Raw genomic sequence first — 27,815 nt, 5'->3', positions numbered from 1 at the left:
CTTGTGTCAAAGCTGCAACAACCTTGCAAGCAGAGAACCGAATAATGATTGGAGAAACACTGGGAATAGAGCACTATAAAAATATAGTTATATTGTTTTCTGAAATATCTGAGGATTCCACTCCATTTTGAATAAAATAGACATAAATTCATTGGGATATTTCTTCTCTCCAGCTGGGATCTCACTCTGTATCTAGGTATATTTAATTACTGCATGCAAAATGGAAATCCTTGGGAGAAATATCTGTCCCAGATTAGTCAAAAGTCATGGGACTACTATATCTTCCTGAAATTTAGAAAGTGTATACTATAGTTGCCACAGAAGAGGTGGGATTTTTTACTTAATTCTCCAGATTTTCAAGGAATTGCTCCAATCATTTATGAATTAGAAACACCACTTCCTTTCACTAGCTTTGTGTTCTCAAATAGCTTACTAAACATGATTTATCAATATGATCTAATAATGTCTCTCAGGTGTGTTGAATGCATATTTTGCAAACCATATCTGTTTATTTTGTGACTGAGTTAGTGAAATTTTTTGATGTTCTTAATACTTGTCTGCTTCTGCAGATGGACAGATTACCTGTGTTGACACTTCAAGAAATTTGTTAATTTTTATTAGGGGAATAATAAGAGCGAAAAATGAAACTTAGTTGCTATTCACTCCTTCCACATTTCAACTTAGACAATATATGAAAAAGTTTTGGGTTTTTGTTTGTTTGGGTATATAAATTTATTTTAAAATTTTAATATATTTTAAGGATATTTTCCTCTCTTTTTCTTGATTTTAATTTTAAGTGAATTCTGTCATTACAGCAAATTTTAATGAAAAATTAAAGTATTTTCTTGATAAGAAGCAAATTATCTCTCACCTAAAAAAGTTTACATTGAGTTTTCAATTTAATTAAGGAGACAAATAACTAATACTTTATGATATTGTTATAATTTGTGAGCACTTTTTTTTGGGGTGTTGCTTCTAGTCCAGATTACCAAAATCATCGTATATTTGCATTTTTCTCTAGCAAACTCATAGATTGGTATCCCATTTGCAGATTATTCTGCTAATACTGACACTGGATCATCATGTAACTAGATTTCTGAAAACATATTCATATGTCATCAAAGTAATTTGGTTTAGACATTTTCCTAATCCACAGCAGAGGAATAATTTGAAATACAGTCAATATAGAGACGATTAAGGCTAGAATACCTATCCCCCAAGACTGAATTACAAAACACCCCAATAAAATATTTTTTTCATTTGTATGTTTCTTGTCTTGTAATTGCCAAGTTCTTTGGATAATAGAATTAATGGAAGGACACATTATTCATGATATGATAGAATTTTTAAGATTGGAAAAGACTTCTATGATTATAAATTGCAACTGTTAACCCAGCACCACCATGTTCACCAGGAAACTGTGTCCCCAGGTGCCACATCTAGTCACTTTTGGAATGCTTCCTGGGATGGTGATATCCTCACTTCCCTGAGCAGCTTGTTCCAATACCTGACTACACTTTCAGTGAAAAATTTTTCCTAATATCCAATTTAAACTTCTTCTGGTGCAAATTAAGGCAATTTCCTCTGGTTCTGTCACTTGTTAACTGGGAGAACAGACCAATCGCCCCCTCACTAAGACCTCCTTTCCAGCAGGTGTAGAGAGTGATAAGGTGGTGTCATTATGTTGTGCATACACATGCACACACACAGAGACAGAAACACACACACAGAAACACACACAGAACCCCACCCCACACATGCTCCTGTGAGCCTCCTTTCCTCCAGGCTAAAGTACCCCAGCTCCCTCAGCTGCTCCTCATCAGAACTGTGCTCCAGACATTTCACCAGCTCCATTGTCCTTCTCTGGACATGCTCCAGAACCTCAATGTCCTTCTTGTGGTGCGGGGCTCAGATGAGTTGCAGGATTTGAGTTGCAGCCTCACCAATGCTGATGATCACTGCCCTGGTGCTGCTGGACACTACTGCTGCTAAAACCTGCTACAAACATGGTATGCAGGAACTCTTCTGTTAGGAGCTATTACTAATTTCTCAATGAAGGCAAAGAAATAGTATTTTATTTCTATTTAAAAATGCACCTGATGGAAACATAGGTTATGAATAAATTACAGGCAAATCCTTAACTCTTAATGTGATGGGGATACAATCATAGCCACAAGGTGAATAAGCCAAAAAAATTTGAGGGTTATGACCCATAAATTTTTGATAATCAACTGTTTAATTTACATAGTAGGAAGATGGATTAAGTATATGGGAAAACACTTTGCAATCTTTGCTACTAAAAATAGAAATTTTCACTTCGGAGTTAATAAACTCATAACGTTTAAGACATTTACCTTATTTATTGTGTGTCTTCTTTGATAAATCATATTCACTCATATAAATATAATCAAAACCTGGCAAATATTTATTCTAGAATATGGAGGTATATATCTTTATTTAATTAAGTATTTGATGCCTCCTATTATATTTAAAATCTAATATTTAATGCAGAAAAATGGGTTTACTTTAGAAACAGAGTCTATATAAGAAACTTAACTTCTATTCCATAGAACCTTAAGCAGTTGGCAATTGTACATATGTACAATTGTACATACAAAATGTACATATGTATCCATCTTCACTCTCTTGTATATTCTTCAAATTTATATTTTAACTTTTGAACTATGAAACAGATGTTACCCTTATATATTATAACTAGAATGCCAAAGGAAAGAGTGATAGTCATAGGATAAGCAATATCACTCTGAACCCACAACACCTACACAGCCTAGGAAGTTCCAAAGTAATAACACATTTCTGGTTCTCCAGCTAAGATCTATGCAAGAAAATTAATAAGAAAATGCCTCCATTTCATCATGATGGCATTTGGGAGTTTTAGAACCCTCTAGTCCATTAGTCAGTTTTGTTAATGATTGTGCTCATCCTTTTAATCATGTGAAACACATTGACTGAGCTTCATTTAGTTCAAAGTGCCTTTCAGAAGCCTGAAGAGAAACTGAGTGGTGTGAAACTTTACCTTTCTCACTGCAACATATATTCACTGCCATATAGCTAGCTTTATTTGTGATTTATATGAAGATACAATATATCCATAATTTTTGAGAAAAAACCAACCCACTTGAATGAATTAAAAATTGAAATTTGAGTACCTAATGTGTTGCCAGATTATCTATATTTTTTTTGTATTTCTAACCTATCTTCTTACTGATACTCGAAAAGTTATTGATACCCACACTTCTTTATTTTCATTATTCTTGCACTAATATTGTATTTACAAAATTATTTCGGCTCTATGAACAACTCTTTTTGCCTGAAATTAAAGAATTTCAATTACCAGATTTCAGCAACAGCCTTGGAGGACTGTTCTTTGTTTTCAGAATGACTCCTTTATAATCAACTAAATGAGCAGAATTTGGAATTTTGCCAGTATGAATTTGAAGAGTTCTATTACAGGGAAATTGAAATCTTGTAAAAAACGCCAAAGCATTTTCCTATTAAACGTAGAATATTATTTATATATACATATATTTCCCTTTTTTCATTATGAGAACACACTGTGATATATTATGACAAGTTTAAATCCTGAATATGGAAACAAAATAAAACAATAATAAAACAATAATACTTAGTACAAGCAGAACTATGGCACCTAATTAAAAAAAAAATAAAAAGATACTGTAGAGCAAAGGATCCTGTAAAATTTTGTTTCTGCATAACAGTGGAAATGTTTAAGCTGTGTGCTTTGAGGAGCTGCTTCATTGTCTGAGACTTTTATATTTGGTAATGTCAATCTTTTAAATTTTAACCAAAAATTCAACACTATCTCAATTTTTTAAAAAAATTGCATTCTTCTGTTTTGTTTTTGGACACATTCATAACATCTTCAAAACACATCTGACAGATACGAATGATAATGGACTCCCTCATTAGGAAGTAATCAGTGATATTTCCTTATTTCTTTGAACAGCAGAAATAAAACAGCTATCACACTTAAAATGAAATGCTTATTGAACTTGCCCAAAAACCTGAGAACAGATTCTTGTTTTAGTTTGAGAGTGTTCAGGTCCAACATCTCCAGAAAGTTCCCTGCTTGACACATAAAGAAAGGAGGTATAAGAAATCTCCCATCAGTACAGCATTTCTATGATAGGAAACCAGGAAAGAAATCAAGAGGTTCTGGGGGGAGAAACAAAGTTCCAAACGGCTGCACATTTTTCTGTCTTTTTTTGATGCTCAATGTAATTGGTTTTTTCCCCCTCATACACAGGTTGTATTTTTAAAGTAATTATAAATGAATATATTTTCAATATATTAGGAGCTAATCAGTTTGGTGAGTTCTGGTTAAAAAGACTCTAAGAATTGCTTTATATCGATACAAATTCTGATATATTTTAAACAATAAGTTGTCTGTGTACAAATTTAAAATATTAAGATTTAAATGAGTGCTTAATGTGTTCACTTGTGATGAACTTCTGTATTTCAGTAATCTCTGAAATACAGAAGTACAAAGTCTGTCTGCTCCCCTCCATTAAGCTTATTTGAATTCTTGAAAATCAATCCATGCTGATAATAGAGAGAATAATTTTTTACCAAGAGATTAAGTAGTTTTGGATAAAAATGCAAAAAAAAAAATTTCATAAAGCAGAAGAAGACAATAATTATTTTATTGTGTTTTCAATAACAATGTTTAGCTTCATGTGATATCACTCTTTAAGGGGAAAAAATAGTTTATTTACAATGTTTAATGAACAATGAGTTTGCTTTTTTTTAATAACTTCACAAACCTTTTATTTAAGTAGACTCTTGTTTAGATACTAGAGTAATTCCAAGTATTTTAACCTGAAAATGGTAAAAAAAACCCATGTATTCCACTCTTCTGTGAATTTTCTTTTTTAAAGATCCTCTTCAATGATCAACTATGTAGAAATAACCTTTTTTTGTGATCATTTACTAATTTTTCCAGTTATAATTCAATCCACATTTAGGTAAATTACTTCAGAGAGAGCTGGGTCAATCTGTTGTGTCTTTCATAGTGTTAGATGTGATTCTTCTGGTGCATCCACAGAAACATTCACAGAAAATATTTCACCCCTCTGAGGAAATTCACAGTTATAGTTGTAATTTGATTCATAATTTGTTTCTTATTATATAACTTTATAATTATGTATACATAGCATTACTTGTCCTTTAAACCAGCCTGTCACTGACTTGTGTGGACAGTTTACAGTGAACATGCTGACCTTCATGTAGCTGACATTCCACTTTCTGATTCTCTACTTATTTCTAAGGTATTTATATGTTTTCTTTTCCACAATTTCTCTCCTGAATTCTTGACCTGCCACATATTGCCATCTCAAAAATATGTTGAAAATTTTGATACGGTCTTAGCTTTCTCACAAATCACCAACAATTTCCTAAACACAGGTGAGCCAGATTCACCGTGGTGCCTCACTAAAACATCCAGTGTGTGAAACTATTTATCTTAGTTCCAAATAGTTTTGGCTATCTCCTACTATGCATGCAGATGTCCACAGCATGACTGAACTTCCAAGACACAGAGATTCAACAGTCCCACAATATTACAACTGGATTGCTGAAATGCATATGCATATGAATAATTCCTTTCTGTTACCTGTCAGATAGTCAAGAAATCAGAATAGATAGATCATTGTTCAGTCATTAATAGTGTCTCATGGGGTCAGTGTTGGGGCTGCTGCTGAGGTTCAGCATCTTTTTTGACAACAAAAAACGGTGATCAAGTGCACCTTCAGCAAGTTCGCTGATTACAACAAGCTGTGGAGTGCAGTTGGCACACTGGAAGAGAGAGATACCATGCAGAGGAACCTGGAAAAGCTTGAGAGGTGGGCTGATGCAATCCTCATGAGGTTCATTAATGTGAAATGCAAGGTCCTTGTTAAGGAAGCTTGTCTCTGTGACAATCCAGGAGCCATTCTGGCAGTCATTCTGGCACCATCTGAGCTGGGACTGAAGCCACTTTGCATCTCAAACTCACGATCAGATCAGGTTTCCTTACCAGCTTGACCTTAAGTTTTCCATAGCAGAGCCTCTGATGTTCCTATCCTTAAAATAATTTACTTCTGATGCCATAACTAAATGATAAAATCACAGAATATCATCTTGAGCTGGATGCCCCTGGGAATGGACCCTGAACAAAGGATCCCTGGGCTTTTATACCCTGACAGTCGAAGTGCAGTGAAGTCTGGGGGTTGCTGGCTCCTGACACATCAGTGAGTGTTCAGTCACCTGGCTGTGCCCCAGGTTTCTGTGTCCTTTTTTATGCAAATATTCAGCAGTTCAAGACCTCTTTCCTCAGCCCAGTGTCCAACCCCTAGAACTCACACTGCTACCTGCACCGCAGCCGTACCCTGAGATACCTGCACCAAACGTACTCCTCAACAGTCCTGCACTGGGTCATGGCAGTCCCAGACACACCCACAGGTTGGGTGGATAATTGATTGAGAGCAGCCCTATGGAGAAGGACTTGGAGGTGATGGCTGATGCAAACTCAACATGAGCCAGGTGTGCTCAAAGCTCGCAGAGCCAACAGAATCCCTGGCTACATCAAAAGGAAAGTGGTCAGCAGATCAAAGGAGGTGACTCTTCCTCTCTACTCTGCTTTGTGAGACTCCACCTAGAATACTGAGTACAGTTCTGATGCTCCCAACGTAACAAGGACACGTAAGTGTTGGAGCAAGTCCAGAGGAAGGCCAAAAGCTGATTAGAGGTCTGGAGCACACCCCCTGCAAAGACAGGCTGAGAAAGTTGTGGATGTTCAGCCTTGAGAAGAGAAGGTTTCTTGGAGACCTCATAACAACCTTCCAGAATCTGAAGGGAGCCTACAGGGAAGATGGAGAGGAACTTTATCAGGAGCTCTAGTGATAGTGCAAAGTATAATGGTTGCAAACTAAAAGAGGGGAAGTTTAGGTTAGATATACAGAAGAAATTTTTAGGGTGGTAAGATACTGGAACAGCTTGTTCTTGGACACCCCCACCCTGGTAGCGTTTTGGATAAGGCCTTGAATACCCTTTTCTAGGAAGGTGTCTCTGCCCCTGGTAGGATGGGAGATAGTTGGAACCAAATGACCTTTAGGTTCCCTTTCAACTCTTAAAATTCTAGTATTCCACTTCTGTTATGCATCAAATATATAGTTCTAAATACTTCATAAATCTTATAAATCTTATTCACATGTTATTTGTGTAATAAACTACTGAAATCCTGTTTCATATAATGTTTTGTGGTAAAGTTAGATAATTAAATCCTTCTATTATATATAAGTAAATTTTCCTAAGGTCTTCTATCTGTTTGTCTGTTTACTGTAAAGTAAACTTCTGGAATAATAAAAGTGTTAAGAACTAATTATATAATAATAATAATAATAATAATAATAATAATAATAATAATAATAATAATAATAATAATAATAATAATAACAGTTATTACTATTAACCAAATAAAAAAATATTTCACATAGTAAACTTATGAAGCTGAAAATACTCTACCCATTCTTCAAAAAAAGCCTGTATGACATTGCATGCATAATCTAATTATTATAATTTCATCATCTCTATAATTTGTAAGGGAAATTTAGAAGAAGAAATATTATTTCTTCTAAGGAAATGACAATCCTACTGGTATTTCACAAATTATTTTTTTCTAATTTCTAGTTCTGATGCACAAGCAATCTTTCACAAAGATTTAAGAATAACAGTCTTTATTTTCTACAGTAGCAATTTTCTTTTGTTGTTTGTTTCTAGATGAATGTATTGTTAGACAGAATTATTTCTTGACACTGCTATGGTGTTTTATTAAGCAACAGATGGTTCTACAAGTTTATCGTGTGTGTCCTTCATCAGCTATAACAGCAGGCACTCATGGATTTTACTCTAAATTAAAAAACAAACAAACCCCAACAACAACAAATAAAAATACACCTGAGAGGATTATGATGGTAGACTTATGGAGGATGGACAGTCTTCAAGTTGTGAGCAGTCTTTCTTTCTTTTCTTTTCTTTCTTTTCTTTTCTTTTCTTTTCTTTTCTTTTCTTTTCTTTTTTTTTCTTTTCTTTTCTTTTCTTTTCTTTTCTTTTCTTTCTTTTCTTTTCTTTTCTTTTCTTTTCTTTCTTTTCTTTTCTTTTCTTTTCTTTTCTTTTCTTTCTTTTCTTTTCTTTTCTTTTAAAAGTTGTTGTGGCTTTATCTATTTATCTGGAAATAAAGACTTTCTAAAAGTAAAGTAAACAGTGTCACTGACACTTGCTATCAAATATTCTGTGTAATATTTAGTTGGAAACCATACTAAATACAAAATGAATATTTATCAGATGTAATGTGTAGTTTATGAAGGGACCCCCTGTTCAGTCTAGTGTTATAAACACCAACACAGCTCCAGCCAGTATTTTTCAAGAAATTTGGTATCTTTATTATCTTATTTAATTGCCTATTGCACTGCATCTGTCATTAAAACTCTCACTTTTGTCTTTTTTGTTGGTGTACCCAGGAGTCTTATATATAATTATTTCATTTATTGAATTCATTGCAAAAGGTTACAGAGAATTTCTGATTTCAAACCTCAAAAATGCTAGTTTGTAGACAATCATTAGCAAACAAATACTTGTGCTTATCTGAAGGGTGTGTCAGATATTTGTGCAACATTATGGAAGCTATTTTATTGTTATTTCTGATAACAGCTCTCGGACTACCTGGAAGCATTTAAAATTTTATTTTACCCCCATAAATAAAAAAATACCAATAATCACTTAAAACTACGCTCAAATTTAACACACATTAAAAAAAAACCAAAACCCCAAAATAGAATTTATACTGTCAGTAATCAAAAACTCTGCAAGACAGATGGCATTGACATATAAGTAACAGGAGAAATAAGTTTTTGTCAATAATTTCAGTTATGAAGAATTCAATTATCAAATGTCAATTTGATTGATTTGATTTTATTTATAGATAGGAAGTAGATAGATTGACAAGCTTCTACCTAGCTAAAATTATACCTTTTATCTCTGATTTATATAAAACGCTTAATCTCTTCAAATGCTTTATAAATATTGAAAACAAACCATGTTTTGTGACACAAATCTACTTATAAAAGTTAATGTTTAAAGAAGAATATGTGATTTTTTTGTCTGAATAAGTCTTTTATCAGTTTAGTTGATCATATAGATTTTACCACATAGATTTCCCTGGCAAGGAAACAGAAAAGTAATTTTATAACTTTCCTGATGGTATAGTTCTGCATGCAGGTTTGTGTATGCAATTCTATTCTGAGGACTAAAAAAGAGGTACACAATATGTTCAATTAAGATTTTATAAACCTTATTTAGGGTTTATTAAATAAAGGGCCTTTATTTAGGATTTTATAAATCGTATTTTTCTGTAAATATCAAATGGGCTATTTGGTAGTTGCCAGCATGCAAGTGAAGGCATGATCACAGAATGACAGAATGGTTTAGGCCTAGAATACTCTTTGGATTAAAGATCATCTAGTTCAACTCCCCTTCCATGAGCAAAGACACTTCCCACTAGACCAGCTAGTCAGAAGCCGATCCAACCAAGTCTTAAACACTTCCAGGGATGGGGAGTCCACAAGTTCTCTGGGTAACCTGTTCCAGTCTCTCACTACCCTAAAGTAAAGAATTTTTTCCTAATATATATTCTGAACTTCACACTGATAAATTTTTAGTAGCTTTTAGAATATGTCAACAAATCTAGGAAAGCCAATCACCCTGGCACAAGAGATATTTGTACTTCTGGAGCAAGTACTTGAGCAAGGAACTGGAAGCCAAAGAGGATGCTGTAGGGCAGCTCAGCTTGTGCCAGACAGCTACATTTAGGAGACTGAATGTCTCCTTCATTTGTTGGGGTTTTTGTTTAATATTTGTAGCATATTCAACAATTTAGGAGAAGTTCACCTTTTGAGTTAGAATTACTGTCACATTAAGAGTTATAGCAGTTGTTCAGTAGCAGTTTCACAGTTATTTTGGATTGTCATAGTTTCTTTATCACCTCACTGTTTATCTAAAACAAGCAAGTGGAGAAAAAATTGGTTTACCACTCAAGTAGAATTTGAATGGAATACTGAATGTGTCCATTTATTGTTGGTAATTAATTTCTTATAATTTCATATGCAGTGTAATGGTGTGAGTTACTTTGTAACTCAGAATAATTTTTGGCAACACAGAAGACAACAGGGCATAAACTTTTATTGGCTTAGCTGCATATTTCCTCATCTGTTCTCTTGTGTGGACAGGCTATTTTTTGTATGCAAATGTTCTCACTGACTGGGTAACTTGCATAGAGAATTATGTATTGTTCACATTTAGGCCACAACATCTTTCTAGTCAGAATTTAAAATAGAAAAGAAAACAGAATTGTCAAGAGGGGTCCAGGAAGGGAGAAACCAGAGTCAGGCACTTAAACAACAAATTTTGGAAGAATGATGAAAAAAAGTGTGAGTCTTCTATACAGCTAAATTCTTTCTCTTCTTTACCAGTGATAGGGATTTTAATCTTCTTTGTAACCCATAATCATTTAGGAATGACATCTACAACCTAGAAAGAGACAGAATTTAATCAGGAGTTTTAGGGGTATAGGTGTATACCTTAAAATACTGCATTCTATTATTTTTACATCCTCTAAAATTAAAAGAAATCAGAAATCAGTAACTTTGCCTTGCTAGACTATTAAAGGTATATCACAGATGAAAAAGTTTTAGAAAATTTCTCATCTGAACTCAGTAAAAATCAGTTAGAATATTACAGTGATTTTAATAGATATGGCACACAGCCTAATACATCACAACTAAAGCTGCACTACTATAATTTCCTCAGAAGTTCAAAATTTCAAATTGATTCCAGCATTTCTTAAAACTGTGTTTGTCTGAAAGAACAATGTTATCATATGTTGCTGTCTTTCAGTTTAATCACAAAAATTCCAGTAATTTTATTTCAACATTTTTGATTTATTATGCATGACACATCCTTCAAAGTATGAGCTATGAATATGTAAGATCATTTAGTTTTTTTCATGTGCACCCTTATGAATTACTCTGATTATATATGAGTGATTGCTATGTGTTTTACTAAATTTCTAGAAATAACAGGCAAATTTGATAATTAAAAATTATTGGATATGTCTCAACACCAGTGAGCAAATATGTTTGATGGACAGCATTAATTGGCTTTATAACAAAGGAGAAGACTGGATTTAAATTATATGTTTCAGTGTCCTATTAGGATACTTGGCCAAGCTGTAGATACAGATATTCAAGTCAGGAAGCAAACAAAGCAGTCAATGTTTGGAAGACTGAAAAACTATCTCTTTTATTCCCTAGATTCCTGGAACACATCTTTACATGAGAATAAAATAAATTTTTTCATTGCTTTCTTATTTTTAGTGTCCTCTCACTTAAAATTGAACTGTATTTGATGAACAGTTCATATCTCAAAAGCGATGCTACACAATGCTTCAACGAAAATCTATGTTGGTGTCTTTTCAAAAGTTCCACTTAAAAAACCTTGTCAGGCTGCTGGCTAGATGTAACAAGTGGCTTGGGAGCAAGCAGAGTCTTTTCTATTTTAAAGAAGAAAGACTGTCAGTTTTTATTTATGTTTTTCACACCTTCCATTTTACCTATTTGAATAGTTTAACAAGCTACAGTTCATATTATCCCAGCTACTATGTTACCTAGTGCTTTATAAAGCGTCAGGGGAACAATTCTGGCAACAGTTATCCAAATTTTACTGAAAAGCAAAATTCCTATAGATTGCCATATCTGAGTCTCATTTCTTCCTGCCAGTACAAGAAACAACAGATGACAGAATGTAATGAATATATAATCTTCTAAACTGTGGTTATTCTGCTTGTCAAATAATTTTTTACATTCAATGGAGACCTGTCTGATTTCCTTGCATACTAGTTCAGCCTGTTGGTACTGAAGTAGTGGGAGAGGAGAAGAAAATAAAGGCATAAATAAAAGGGAAATAAGATTTTGTCTCCATACACCAATACAAGGAAATGGAATGAGATAATCGAGAGCAAATTGCATTTGCTAAAATATTGCTTCGGAGATGAGTTCAGAGCCAATTGTCTAACTCCCTTCCCAGAATACTCTGATTGAATTATTTGATCATCCAGTTTAAAATGTCAAAAAAAAAGTCTATTTTGTGTCTTGGCAAAATATGAGAGTTTTATCATTTGTAGGGTCTACATTCAAATTAAAAAGGGGGAAAAGATGTTGTGTTTGACTGTATTGCTGTTTTGATACTGTTATTTTTAGACAGGAAAAAGTAATTCCTCTTGCATAATATATTTTGATACAACAGTATCTTCCCAATTTCCCCAGGCTTCTCCCCTAGCAGGGCAGTATAAGAGCTAAAATGTAAACAACTGTCTCTTCCACTGTTTGAGCAAACAGCTTTGGCACAGACTCTTCCATTCCCAAGCATACCTCCTAATATTAACCTGATGGCTAGGAAATTCTATAATGAGATAAAAAAAGTAATTTCAATAAATTTTTAGCTTTCACTGTGCTCACATTTCCTATTTTGTTGTTGGGTGGGTGAGATGATGTCTTGTGTGAAACCAGTGTCATCCTAACTATTTCCTTTCATTAAAAATGTTGAAAGATAATTAGAACATGGACCCCGTTGTTTCAGATTATTTTGTAATTTTCTTGATTGGATTCCAGTTAGACTTGTCTCAAAAAAAATCACTGAATACCTCAACACAGGCACTTTCCTCAGTATTTCGTGCTCAAATTGTAACTTCCCTCATGGCTGTGTGGGATTCTCTGCTAATTTACTGAGTGATTCCTATGACTGCATAGGGTGAATGCATTTATAAAAAGGACAAGAGATTAAAAAATCTAAACCCAACAGTGTTCAGTGTATTGAATGTTCCTTTATATTTAACATTTGTTACTGTTATTTAGCAAATTCTAGAGTTGTGTTAAAAAAAATTAGGAGATGCTGTTGGCAAAGATTTATGTTTCTAGGGAATTAGATGTGTGAACAGGAGATTTTCAAATCTGAATTTTGTGTGTCAGGACTTCAAACAGAAACTGAACCCCACAACTGGAGGAGATCTAGCTTCCACCTTTTTTTTTAAATTTATTTTATTCTGATTCTATTCACACTTTAATAACACAATATATGTCTGCCAAACAACCTTTTAGGGTACAATGCTGAACTACTTGTTTTGGAAAAATTGGAAGTTACAGTTCTGTGTGAAGGGCAATTTTTTTTCCCATAACTTCATTTATTAATATGTTACTTCTATGTCAGAACTTAGTGCTACTAGATAATCTTCATTATGATTGAAAGTTTAATTGGTTGTAGAATAGCCAATTTTTTAAATGATTTTTTTTATTGTAGCACAAATCTAAATGATGGTAACAACAATTTAACGAGCAATAATGTGCAGGAAGCATGGTCATATATATATGTATATATATATATGTATATATATGTATGTGTGTATATATATATATATATATGTATATATATATATTCCCAAGACAAAATACTTTTATATCTTTTAGAACTTTTTTAAACAGGTACTTACAAGTTTGAATATAAATTTATTTTGAGTTTTAAATGAAAAAAAGCCTTATACATGAAATTTAAAAAGCCATTTATAGAAGGCAGAATTAGGCAACAAAATGAAGCTCAATCTATTTGCTCTTATTTTTGCAAGGTAATTTATTTGATGGTACCACAACTTTGACAAGTATTCTGGCAAGAACTGGAAGCTTCACACCTTTATAGACTTTCCCGTCAACATGCTTAAGTTTCAAAGCATCTGTCAGTATCAAGCTTTAGTTCATAAATACATAGTAATTGAGAATGTTTAATATTCATTAGCCAAGTAAAGTGACATTCATCTGCCAAGATGCTGTCTAAAACTTAGGCACATCATATAAGCTATTTGTCTGGATGTCCTCTAAAGTCAATGGAAAGGGGCATCTTGCAGAAGGCAGCATTCACACTAAATGCAATTGACAAAGCAAGGAGGGTTGAATCATTTTCTACAGGAGGTCCTGTAGGTAATTGAGTGAATACTGTGCACTAGCAATGTAACGTCTATATAGTTATAGGCCAGATTAATCCCACTATTAATTACACATTATTTCACCATTACATACTTTAAAGATACTGAAAATATCTTACTTAAAAAAATGCAAGTGTCTTTCCAAATGTATTGTTTCAAGGTATTTTCTCAACGTCATCTTTTTTTCATTAACATTTCTGCTTATAAATCTGACTGTTCTCAGGATATTTTATGAACAAATGGAGCATCTGCATTCATTTTCAAATGTTATGCATTGTGTGGAATTAAATGCAAGGTATTTCAATGCCCAAGAAAAGACAAGGTATTCAAATAAATACAGAGAATATGCAGAAGTACTGTAAGAAGTTTTTTTTTTTTTTTTTTTTTAATACAGCTAGAAACTTCTGTGTGTCTGAAAATTAGGTAATTACAAATCCTATGGATTTGGGAATAAACTTTCCTGAGATTTAGGTTTTTTACACCTTTTTTCTTTCTTGTTATAGTATGCCATCTTTGCCTCCTGCATGTTACCCTGTATCTTCCTCTGCAGGACCTACCACTAGTAATTGAAACTCAAAAATAATATTATGGTTTTCCCTTGTCTATATTTTCTTTCCATGCCATTGGGACATACATTCATCAGTGGCGTGTCCAGAGAAGGGCAATGAAGAAAACTGGTGAAGAGCCTGGAAAACAACTCTTACAAGGAGAAGCTGTGGGGGCTGGGGCTAAATAGCCTGGAGCAAAGGAAGCTGAGGGGTGACTTTTTTGCTCTCTACACCTACCTGAAAAGGAGGGGTCAGTCTCTTTTCCCAGGTAACCACTGACAGGATGACAGACCTCAAGCTGCACCACTGGGGAAGGTTAGTCTAGCTATTAAGAAAAAAATATCTTCACAAAAAGAGCTGTCAAATATTGAAACAGACTGCCCAGGGAACTGGTGGGCTCTGTGCCTGCACAGAGTTTTTACCCTTTCTTAGCAACATTTTCCCCAAGGCACCATCATCTTGGCTGAGGGACTCAGATGTGCCCTGAAATGGTAGATGATCTTAGATTGGTGAGTGATGGTAATGAATTTCCTGTGTTAGAGAATGCATGTAATTTTAAATAATAGTTTTTCATTTTAAGCCAATTTTCTATTGGAAAAAATAATTATTATATGGAAAACTGTTTATCATGACTGCTGTTTTCTATATTTATTTCATCTGGTTTTCTTTCAGAATTCTGACAAAATATTGTTATCCTTTTTAGGCTTCTGTAAACCATTTTTTTTTAAACTTATAAATAATTATAGTAATGAACTGAATTTGAAAAGCAATATTTTAATAGTTGTAATTTGACATTTTTATAACTTATCACTCAGCATGAATAAAACATTGAAATTTGTTATAAAAATAAACTCACCAATTCCCAGACATTCAGAATGGGGAGACAAAGGTAAAATATCAGCCTGGTTATGTTGTATAATCATGACTGGAGCTGCTTAATGTTGAAATTTACTTTAAAATACTTTATTTCAAGATATTTATTTTTAAAATGCTCAAATTCAGTTTTGGTAGGCAGACATAAAAATCAAACCTTTGAAGATACAATTTAATGTTTGCTTTAATTTCTGAAATCAGCAGGGATTCAATTTAGACTTGTGAAAATATCCTCACACAAAATTTAATGACTTTAAACATGGGGGAGAAAGGAGGAGAAAATGTGCAAATACTATAGTTCAGTTATTTTTATATGATACTTTGAGTAAGCATTTACTTGGGCCTTCCTCCCAGGTCTGCCAACACTATTGAGGACCCAAACCTCAAGTGGCTGAATGACAAGATTTAAAAAAAGGTTTAAGATGGGCTACCCCCATCAATTCATAGAATCTCTTTTTAAGGGGAAAGAAAAAGGTTTCCCCAGAAGCAGCAGCTCAGGCATTTCATCATCTGATACTATTTTGTGGCATTTCGAAAAAATCCGTAACCAGGACAAAAAAACCAAAAAAATCAGCAAAATAAAATTAAATAAAAAATAGCATAAAACAAAGAAAACAAAATATCTATTTGGAAAATAATTTATGAAATATATCTGTATTTATGAAAATATTACAAAATATATAGTGGCAAACCCACAGGAACAAATTTATCATAAATTAATTCAGGAAGATTAGAGAACAAGTAAAAAGAAACTTATATTTTGTGACCATATCAGATTTAATCTACACTAATAAAAATTGTGTAGTGAAAATAAATGTATACACTTTAAAACTTGCATTATTTTAACCAGTTTCTGATTTTTACATTCCTTTAATTAATGAATATATTTAAATCTTCTCATCAAAGACAATGGAAAACATTTAAAATTCAAGCAATTAATCCTTTTTAATCCTTAAAAACACATGGTAATATGATATTAGAGACATGTTGTGATGTGTTTTTTTATATCAGATCAATCAATAAAACCATACTAATAGCATTGCAGGTAAGATTACTTCTCTCTTGTTCTTTTGTTATAGGAAAAAAAAATTAAAGGCTTGGTTCATATACTTGAAAACAACATTTTACAAGATATTTTAATTTCCATGATGAAAGGTAGACAAACAATAACTGCTATTCTTGAGTTATACCACTGAAGTACAGATGAGAAAGAAATGACAGAAAAGAAAGATCACTTTTTTCTGTTTGCTGATCCTTAGAATATCTAAAATTACACACACGCATACAAATTTTATCCTTTTTTTTTAATAAACTTATCAATAAGGCAGGGGGAAAAACAGCAAATAGGCAAAGAAAAAGTCCTATCTTTAGAACTGGGAAAGACAAAAATGGATTTAAAAATTTTTCAAAACCTCCTGTAAGATGAGGTCTAGTGTATGCTTTTATTGACTTTGTATTTCTCAGGAGTTAGTGTGGCAAACTGAACATGAATTTATATTTTGCCATGGGAATATTCTGAATGCCATTATCCATCTACATATGTATAGAAAGTAAGATTGTATCACTTGAAAAGTAAAAACTTTTTTAACCCTACAAAAAACCCTGAACTATTCCTAGGAAATCACAGAATACTCTGAATTGGAAGAAACCCACAAGGACCATCAAGTCCAACTCCTGGCCTTGCACAGCGCCATCCCCAAGAGTCACACCATGTGCCTGAGAGCATTGTCCAAATGCTTCTTGAGCTCTGTCAGACTTGGTGCTGTGACCACTTCCCTGGGGAGCTGTCCCAGTGCCCAACCTCCCTCTGGGTGAAGAACCTTATCCTAATATCCAACTTAAACCGCCCCTGACAGGAGAGCTTCAGGGCATTCCCACAGGTCTTGTCACTGTCCACCAGAGAGAATAGACCACTGTCTGCCCCTACTCTTCCCCTCACAAGGAAGTTCTAATGGTTTAATGCTAAATTCATTTGTATATAAAATTGACAAGATCTTGGGTGGTCTGGCCTGAAAAATGGAAATGTTTACAAATGGATGTTGAAATCTTAGTCAGAAATTAAGATAAATGATGAGCACGCATAGCTTAATGTAGGAAACATTGTTTAATTTTACCCACCTTGAACTGCTCATAATAAACATTTCAGGTTGTGAATCTTACTTTAATCTGCCAGTTATGACAACTATGTTTGTTTAACCATAAACACTTTGCACAATAACTGCTCACAGTCTAGCTGCACTTTTAAATATGTTGCTCGAGGCTACTTTGCTGCTGGGTTGAAATTTAATCTGTTATTTTACCAAAGATATTAATGAATTGATATTATGTTTTTTTCTTCCTGCACACCTCAAAATATTTTCTGAAAGAAAGCAGAAAATGTCTAGTAAAATATTTTTAACTTGAAGACAGCATATTAAAAATATCCATATATACTCATATCCATATATACAGTACATATCCATATATGCTCAGTTTTTGGTACATCAAACATAGCTTAAATTTCTGTAGCCCATTGATTTTAATTTATTTATCCAAACCTTGTTTGTGATAGGGCAGAGCAAGACAATACCTGTTCAAGTTTTGTTTGGGGAAGAGTTAATTTACTTCATTTTAGCATGTATGGAACTGAGTTTTAGATTTGTGATTATGAAATATTTTTCATAGCACAGGAATCTTTTATTCACTCCTGAGCAGCACTTGCACAGCCTCAAGGAATTCTTTGTCTCTCACCCCACATGACCAGTGAGGAGTCTGGAGGCACACAAGAAGATGGGGCAGGACACAACAAGGACAGCTCCCTTCAGCTGTCCAAAGGGATATTCCAGACCCTATGATGTCATGCTTAGCATGAAAATTTGGGAGGAAAGGAAGGCTGGTTGTTAGGAGCAAAGATGTTTGTCTTCCCAAGTCACTATTACATGTGATATAGCACTGCTTTTCTGGAAATGTCTGAACACTTGCCTGTCTCTGGGAATTAATGAACAAATTCCCTGTTTGCTTGGTTTGGCATGCTGTATCTATTAAACACTCTTTATCTCAAACCATTACTTTTCTCACTTTTGCCCTTTTGATTCTCCTCCCATCCCACTGGGGCAGAGTGAGCAATCATCTCTCTGGGGATTAGTTCCCAGCTGGGGCTAAGCCATGATAACAACCATATATGTGACATCAGGAATTTATTGTCAGTCTAATTAAAAAAAACAACCACACAGCTGAAATGCAGCAAATTATTGGTACTGTTAATCCAGATATAGTAAATCAATACTGACCCTCCACAATTACCTTAAATTGATCCAAATTTTAAAAAAAAAACCAAAACAAAACAAAACCAAAACAAATTGTTAGGAATGACGCAAATAAAATCATTATGCAAGTCTTCAATCAGGTATTAATGCCTTAATCCCAAGCCTAATGGGTTTGTCTACACTAACAGGAATATCAGTTTGGCACTATCTTTGAGATCCTCCTCAAGAAGACTGTGATGTTAATGTGGAGATTTACTATATTATTTTTGTCAATAGAAGCACAGTTTCAATATTGTGGGGTTTTAGGGTTGATTTGATTGGGTATTAGGATTTTTTTTTTTTTTTAATATTCTGGCTGAGTTTTGTTGGAGTAATTTCTGTGTCTTTTCTAAATTTCTTTGCACCTTCTTTCTTCATCACCCTGCAACCTGGTGCATGCTAGAAATATTAGATGCTTTATATTTGTACTTTTCATAATCCCTGAAATTATTTTTCACCCAGTTTCTTAGTTTGTGAGCAGTGTTGAGTTGTTGGCCACCCTGTGACTTCCCACATCATCCTACGCTCAGATATTTGAAATCCCTGATGTCATCCCATGCCTGTATTCCTTTATTTAGCATCATTATGAGAATTATAGCTAGGTCATTTTCCACAGCACAACTACTTTTTTTGGCACTTATATCAAAATTATTAACAAGAAGCATTAGGGCATCCAAATATAGAAATCTAAGCAAAAATTGGACAAAATATGTTTTAGCCACCTGGTCATTAGACAACTGTTACAACTAAACAAGCTAAAACAAACTGCAAACAAGCTAACACAAGTTCAGTCAGAGCTTGGCAAGTCCAGATTCTAGCATATGCTAATAAAAACCCTGTCAATTGATCCTAATAGAGGGTATTATACTTATCAGACTGCAGGGCTACACCCTGTACTCCCTCCTTGTGCTTTATAAGAACCCCTTCCATCATTTGCCTGATGAATTAAAATTGATTATGGATGAAAGTTGCATCTAGTGTGCAGCCTTACACTTTTTGGTTTTATACCATCTATTACAGGGAAAGATGTAGATGTTATGTTTTTCTCTGCTGATCACTCAAGCAAGAATGAAAATTATTTTCAGAAATCATTCATCATATTGTGTAGAATGTTAATTTTTATTGCTGAAGGACAATAAAGATAGGCAACACAGTCAGTCTAAATACACAGTGAAGCCACGGTACCTTAAAATATCATTGGAGCTCTTGGACACATGTCAGTTTTTTATGTTAGTAGTCTGTCTTGAGAGACTTAATCTGCCTCAATTCTTTAATAAAACTGAGCATGGTTCTTCCAAGAAAAGGTCCATGTTTTTTTCTAACCCAAAGAATTGCCAGCAACCAGTAAAAACTTGATGAGAAACTAAATTTAAGCAGAATGGATATGCACAAGTGACTTTTGTTGCAAAATAAAAATATTATTTCTAGTAAGATTTGATGACTGCTCCATATTATATTAAATTGTATCTGACACCAGCAGAGGATTTTACATAACAGGGTTTGGTGCTAGTTTAAAAGAGTAATAGTAGGCTTTCAAGAGGTCTGGAACAAATGGTGAATCTGTAATTTTTCCTAATCAGTTCTGGAAACTTGCCCATGTATAAAATAATTCTTAAAGTGAAAATGTAAATCAGTATAAGGATGAACCTGCTTTTATCTGTGATTCAGTGAAAAGTACATTTCAGAATATTTGGACAATAATACATGATAGGATACCATCAGAATGACATTACTAGAGTAAAGACATTACTACAGTATAACATCTCTGTTTTCCTTGCATGCTTACCAAATTCTGAGCACTGAATTGATTGAGAAGTATCAAAAGAAAGATGATAATCTTGATATATGAGTCCAACTATATCTGTAAGTTATATGGGCATTGTCCTTGTATTCTCATGACTACTGTGGCTTCAAAAGTCTGAACATTTCTATTCTTTGGTCACCTCACCTAATATGCATATATTTTGAGAAATATAATGGGAAAAGTAAAAAGCTTTCCAAGATCTGCAAAGCCTACTCAAGAAGCTGAGTAAATACTTGAATCACTGTGATGATGCCAGCCCCATTTTGCCATAGTTACATTTATGCTGTGCAGTTATTTTAGTAGTATCTCCTTCTCATCAATGTCTCATTCCACTAGATTCAACTCTTTAAAAAGAGATGAAAGGGCAAGAGAGCACTTTTCAATTTTTTTTCACATTTAGATTATTCATAAGATAGCAAAACTGATACATTTATATAAAAAATATACTCTGCCTAAATATATACGTACAAGATGCTGAGAGAAACTCAGCAAGAGAGAATGTAAGAAGTGGAGGAGAAGGAAAAAAAACAACCTCAAAGATAATAAAACCATTATGGCATTAAACTCAGTATATGGTTGTCTCCTGAGTACAGCTGAGATTTGCTTACCTAGTGGATAAATTTTAATTGTTGCTACTGAATCTATTCTTTCTGACCCAAGATGTCACAACACTATGTGGCTGAAGCAATGTTTGCTAAGTTATTCTGGCATTAATCACATTTATTGTTTGCAGGACCACAATTCTCTTATTTATGGGCACTACCCTGGGGAATGCAGGTCACTGTTATCTAACAGCTGAATCTACAGCTGCTCTTGCTGACTTCAATTTGAGTCTTACTTCCTCAACAGAGGTCATATAGAAGCAATTGAAGTTAATTTTATGAGACATCTGTTATATTTGTGGTTATACTCATTCTTCAAGATTGCCCTCTAAAGTAGCAGTTACTAAAAAAAACCCAGGCACCATAAGAGAGAAAGAAAACTAACAAATAAAAGACAATAACACAAATTATCTGATGACTTCTATTTAACATGACAAAGTAGGAAATTATTTTAAATTAAGACTCCCGTAATTCGGGTCATGAAATTTTTATGTGAAAGGCACAACTCTGAAACATTTCACCCTTTCAAATCTGGAAGAATCCACTGACTGTTCAAGCATTTCAATACAGAAAATAGAATTGTCAAATACCAAAACAATATATCTAAGACTACAATATTTTGGTTTTTTGTTTTTTTTTCAGATTCCTATATAATTTTAGTTTATATTACAGGACCATAAATTTATTATTGGAAAATGAAAGGAATACAATTCTGAATAGAGCTTTTTGTTTTGCTGTTTTTTTCTCTCCATGGCTTTGGAGTTAACATGCCTTTCTTTGTACGAATTACTAAAAATATAGAAATAATCAAGAAAAAAAAATACATACTCATTACAAAGAAAATTGTCCTCTGAATGTAAGCATCTTGATACACTGATTTTTTTTTTCTCCTAAAATGCAGGTGTCTGCTTTGAGTTTGTAAGCCAAGACAGCCTATATTGTCAATAGACATTTCTCAAGGAAAACTTCTTTCACCATCTTTGTTTATTAAAGTAAATCATACATCAGAATTCCCATCTTTAGTGCAAATGCCTAAAATGAAAATCTGAGCCAAATTTTGTCAATTTAATCTATGTAAAAAATAGCAATAAGATGTTCAGATATTGAAGTAGTAGTAGTAGTAGTAGTTGATTAAAAATATGGTCCCAGAAGACAAACTTAGGTGGGCAATTGGGTGTGGTGCAGTATTGCCTCAAAATAAGGATTTCAAGAATAAGTACATTTAGTTTTTAAAGATATTTTTCCTTAGGGCGATTTATTTACTTCTTCTTAAGATGTATAAATTTTTTCTGGGTCTGTTTTCTCTCTTATGCATGTTGCTACCATTTGATTTTTCTTCCTTAAAAAATGTTGCACTCCAAGATTTTCTAGGGTTTCTATTTATAAATGTATTCCTTTTCCATTCCTCACAGCATTTTTTCCCCAAATATTCTGCACATAAAACTATCTACACACTGAAATATTTATTTTTATTTTCCTATATAATTTTTGGAGGGCTAACAAAACACACATGGCTGTCTGTCAAAACACTCTTCTAGGACATTTATGCATGTTTTTTTCTGTTGGTATCAGTAAAAATATAATTAAGCAAACAAAAAAAAAACCAAAAAAATAAAAACACAATTTCCAAAACATTTTCTCTCATCATAAGTAGTGCCAGTTATTAACTTTTATATGTATTTGATTATTTCAGTTTCTTCAAAAATAACAAGTTTTTAATTTTTCCTAACACTTTCATGTGGACAGGCCAAGAGCAAAATGACCCTACCCAGCTCCCTTTTCCAGCCTTCTTTATCATATTATCAGAATTTTCCTGGGAGTACAAAATGTAAAAAATCCCAGTTGGACCAGTTTTAATGCAGTCACATTCCTACCACTGCTACCTTTTATCCCTTCCTGACATGCCTTTGTAAATACAGATGAGGTTTCTTTGTAGGTATCAGTATTTTGAGCTGGACACCAAGGTACTGTTTATTTTAGATGTAAGTTTCTTGTCTAGTTCTCCTTCACATTTGTTTCAACACTATCTTAGCTTCAAATGGCTCATTGCTCCTTCAGTAAACTTCCCAGACAGTATTACTCCTATTTTCACATCTTGCTCAAGCATCAGTCTAAATTATGTATTTGAAAAGCAATGTTGCTGGCAAGGAACATTTCGAACATGTTGTTTTGGCTTTGGGTTTGTTTGGGTGTGTTTTTTTTTTTTTTTTCAGATTCAGACTTTGGAATTTCTAAATGGGGCTGCTCCAAATTGAACCTATGAAGCATAGATCACTACTTCATTATTTAGTTACCTGACAAATACCTATATTTTAGACAAACTTAAATTTTAGACACCGCCTGCACTAAGGAACATATAATTTCATAGAATCATTGAATATATCAAGTTGGAAGAAACTCACAAGGATCATTGAATCCAACCCCTGTTCTTCCACAGGACCATCCCAAGGATCAAACTGTATGCCTGAAAATGTTTTTTAAATGCTTCTTGAACTGTGTCAACTTGATATTGTCACCTGGATATCTCCCTGGGACGCCTTTTCCAGTGCCCAACTACCATCTGCATGAAGAATTTTTCCTAATATCCAACATAAATCTCCCTTGACACAGCTACATGCCATTCGCTCAGGTCCTGTCACTGGTCACCAGAGAGAAGAGTTCACTATCTGAGATTTGAATATACATTATCTGCATTTCATATATCAGTTGTATGCTTACCCATCACTGCACATGGAATCATTCAGGTTGAAGTGTTTCCCCATTCTGAGGATGCATCTGCTTGTATCACTTGCATCCACATCACCTGTTTGCCAAGAAAGTATTATAATGCCAGGAGATTCTGCAATACTCATTAAATATTTTCTATTATAGCACCTTTCTTGTTAGGACCAAATACATTTAGAAATACATGTAATGTACAAACTGAAGTGGATCATGTTAGAATTATGATTATTACTATGACTGTGTAATTAGGTCTTTCTGCATGAAGAAAAAGCTATGAACTCTTGTTTTAGGTTTATGGAGATTAACACTATAAAATACAATTCTGGGAAACAGTGACAAAGAATGAAAACCTTCTCTCCCGAGACAATCATAAGTCCATCTGGTATACAACACCAAAGGACATCTTGGGAAGGATGTAAGGAGACAATCAGGAAAGATACTTCCTCGAATCATTTATGGAGATTGTTAAAGTTACACAGTTGCTTTATAATTACTGCATAATGACTCAGCTAACTGCCTAAGCACTCAACAGATGAAATAAACCAAAGTCCTGTTTCATAAGAAGAGTAATCAGTGAGTGGATGGCCTCAAAAGGATCTGCAGAATGGGAGATAACTGTCATAAATACAGAATGCTTTGAATTTCAGAGGGGAAATTACAGTTGAAGAGCTTTCAACTTGAGTTTCATTCAGATTCCAAAATACAAGTTTCTTCTAATTTACTACTGCTTGCCACGTGAGCATGTACAAGTACTGTACAGTCTTTACTTATATTTTCCTTTTCTATTTTATGCTGTAGGTAAATCCCTGAAGTATCATAGACTTATCATTTTCTATGCTCTTTATTATCACCTCCTCTTCCAATGACTTTCCAAACTGGTTAAACTCCTAATATAAAGAAATTAAGGCAACAATTATCCCTTTCTCATACATGCACAAGGAACAGTAATCACAGTCATTCACATTAGAAGATAATTATTGTTCCTGCATTCAATCCAATTTTCCTCTACTTTGTCCCACTTATATTCTGCCAACAGTGTTTAAAGATTCCTATAAGACTTCTTCAGTGTTTCCTTTTTGAATAATCTTTTTTTTTCCCCCTTCAATAACTGTCTACTCTGCTTATATTCTTCCATCTGCACTTTACATGCAGGTATTAGAAGCTTTTTAACTATTGCCATTTGGAACAACATTCCCTTGCTTCCCTGCTTCATCAGCTTGCCATCTCATTTTACATTTCAAACATATCTTTTTCTCCATTGACTTTCTTTCCTATTTTATATCTTGCTCCAACACTACTCTTCTCTTTAGATTTACAAATGAACTCTGAAAAAGTAGATATGAGAATCATAACATTATAACATGTTCAGAATGTTCAGAAGAATTTGTGACACTATCCACTATCACAGGTTTTGATTGTTAGTTTTAATTACCTACACAATTTCAGTGTGCTAACATAAAAGGCAGCTGAAGAAAAGCCATACAGACATCAAGGTCTCAGTTCAGTTGCCCATGTATTTCCTAACAAATGTCATTTGAGATGTCCTACATTATCCCACCTGGCTTCCAGCTGCCACTTCAGAAAGATTTCTGTCTCCACAATCATACGTGCCAACTGTCTCTGAACCTTTCAGAAAACCTCAGATGTGTCAAAAATACTGTGTTCAGGCAGCTGAACTGATTTCTAACTGCCAAAAATCTAAACTGAACTGATTCATAGATATCTCTGAATGTCCAAAATAGATGCACGCTGGCTAACAGGAGAGTTAAGAGCCCTACTTCATGTGAAGACCTTTCAAGGTGAGCTTCTAACTGCATGAATCTGGACCTCAGTCAGAAACATCACACAGCTTATACAAATAAGAATTATTAGTAAGTTTTGGAGAAAAAAAAACCCAGAAAAATTAAGGAACTATGTGAACTAGTCCTAAAGCTACAAGATGGCCTTGATCCATTTTCCAATATTTAGTTATCACATGGCTTATCCAATACCCTTATTATGTCCTGATCTTCAGCTCCTGCTATGTCAGGTCACAGGTCTCTTCTATGTTCTTATTTTTCTGACACAGAGATGGATTAGGCTAGGGAGCTTTGAATTACTTCCATGTGTCTGGATGTAGCTATAAATCAATTATAATGACATTTAGACATCAAATTTAGTAGTCAAATACTGGTGGACAGCCTCCTTTTAGTTGCTCATGAGAAATATGCTTTCATAGCAGACTAAATGTGCCTGAGTAATGAACCATTAGAATTTAGGACAGTGCTGGGGAAGAAGTGTTAATGAAAATATTCCCTGCTCAGTAGATTAAAAAAAAAAATTCATGTTGCTAGCAGGAAAGGTTGCCTTTACATGTTTAAATTCAGGAATTAATGGTAGAGGGAGATATTGGAATGCCTTCTAGAGGGAGAAACCATAGGAAACTAAGAATAGCTGTGCGTCAGCCTGCAGGAATTTCTGGTGTGTGTAAAATGCATAAAATTTGAAGTAGTACAGTGACTTAATTTTTTGTTCTTTAATGAAATAAAAAAACCTACAACACTGTTTCCCCTTTTAATATGTAGCTATATATTTAAGATTTGGAAGTGTATTTCCTGAAGAAAACTTATAGTAAAAATGTCAAATTTGAAGTATTTCTTACAGAGAATCACACTTTAATACATAGACAGGTTATTAAGATTAAATTTTGCTCTAACATAGACATAATATCTTTATTAATTTAAGCAGCAAGAATTGTATATACATACGGTCATATATTAGTTTTAACTTTTTTAAAAAAACATTTTTTTCTCAAATATTTTGATCACACATTTGTTCTGATTTTCATTTATAGTCTCTCTTAATTTCCACTGTTGTAAGGCTTTGGGTTTTTAAAAGTTTTTTGTTCCTAAGCTTACCGTCTTTACTAGACCCCACTCCAGAATTAAATTCTTTCTGTTAAAGCCTTTTATTCCAGTGTCTGCTTTTGACATCTTTTTCTCGATCTTCATCTTTTTCTCTTTTCTGATGTAGCTCAAATGTTAACATTGCACTTAAAAAAAGTGATTTAATCTTACTTTAAAACAAGCAGAAGAAATCAGGGCATATCTATGGCTAATATTAGAAAATTATACAATATAGGTGATAAAGGTGAAATTAATAAAATCCTTGATGTACTAATTTTTCTCTAACTACTGCTATTTTTGTCTTTCTAATTGTTTCAGGTCTCTCTTTGTATTTAGAGTATGATGAGCAGTATGATGACAAATACTGTCATGCCCAAATTGAAATTTTCTTTCATGTCTCTCTATTAATAAAGAAAAAAACCCTGCTATTTCTTTCTAAGGGAATGTGTCAGAAATGTATATATAAAGCACTGTCCTACAGTAAGTTTTAAAAAATAGTTTACATACAAGGTCATATACCCTACTTCTGAAAAAGCATCTTATGCTACAGAAGAGTAATATTCCCATCATTTTAAACATTTGCTCCTAATTCCTTTATCCGTATTTCTCCTCTCAGTCCTTCTTTAGGTAAACTGTACATTTAGCAGTAAACAGAGTAGAAAATATGATACTAATGCAAAAGCTTTTGCTAATGGCATGATTTGCTCTCAGTCTCATTATTTTCTGAATAATAATCACAGCTAATTTAAACTTAATGCACAGGCAATTTCTAAGAACATCCATTCCAACAGCTTCAGAAAGAAAATGATGCCAATGCTGAGTTAAGGAAGTGAAGCAAAGATTTTCAGCCCACTGAGCAAAGATAAAAATTCATTCATGAGATAATGAAAATGAAAAGTCATTCATTATTCACAAAACATAAAAACACTTCAAGGATTCATTGCAATTTTAGAATTTTTTTCTATTTGAAGTACTTATGCATAAATATCTATAT

This window comes from Serinus canaria, chromosome 1, assembly GCF_022539315.1.
Source record: "Serinus canaria isolate serCan28SL12 chromosome 1, serCan2020, whole genome shotgun sequence".
Lineage (NCBI taxonomy): Eukaryota > Metazoa > Chordata > Aves > Passeriformes > Fringillidae > Serinus > Serinus canaria.
The sequence above is the reverse complement of the archived record's forward strand: the minus strand, read 5'-3'. Positions refer to the sequence as shown.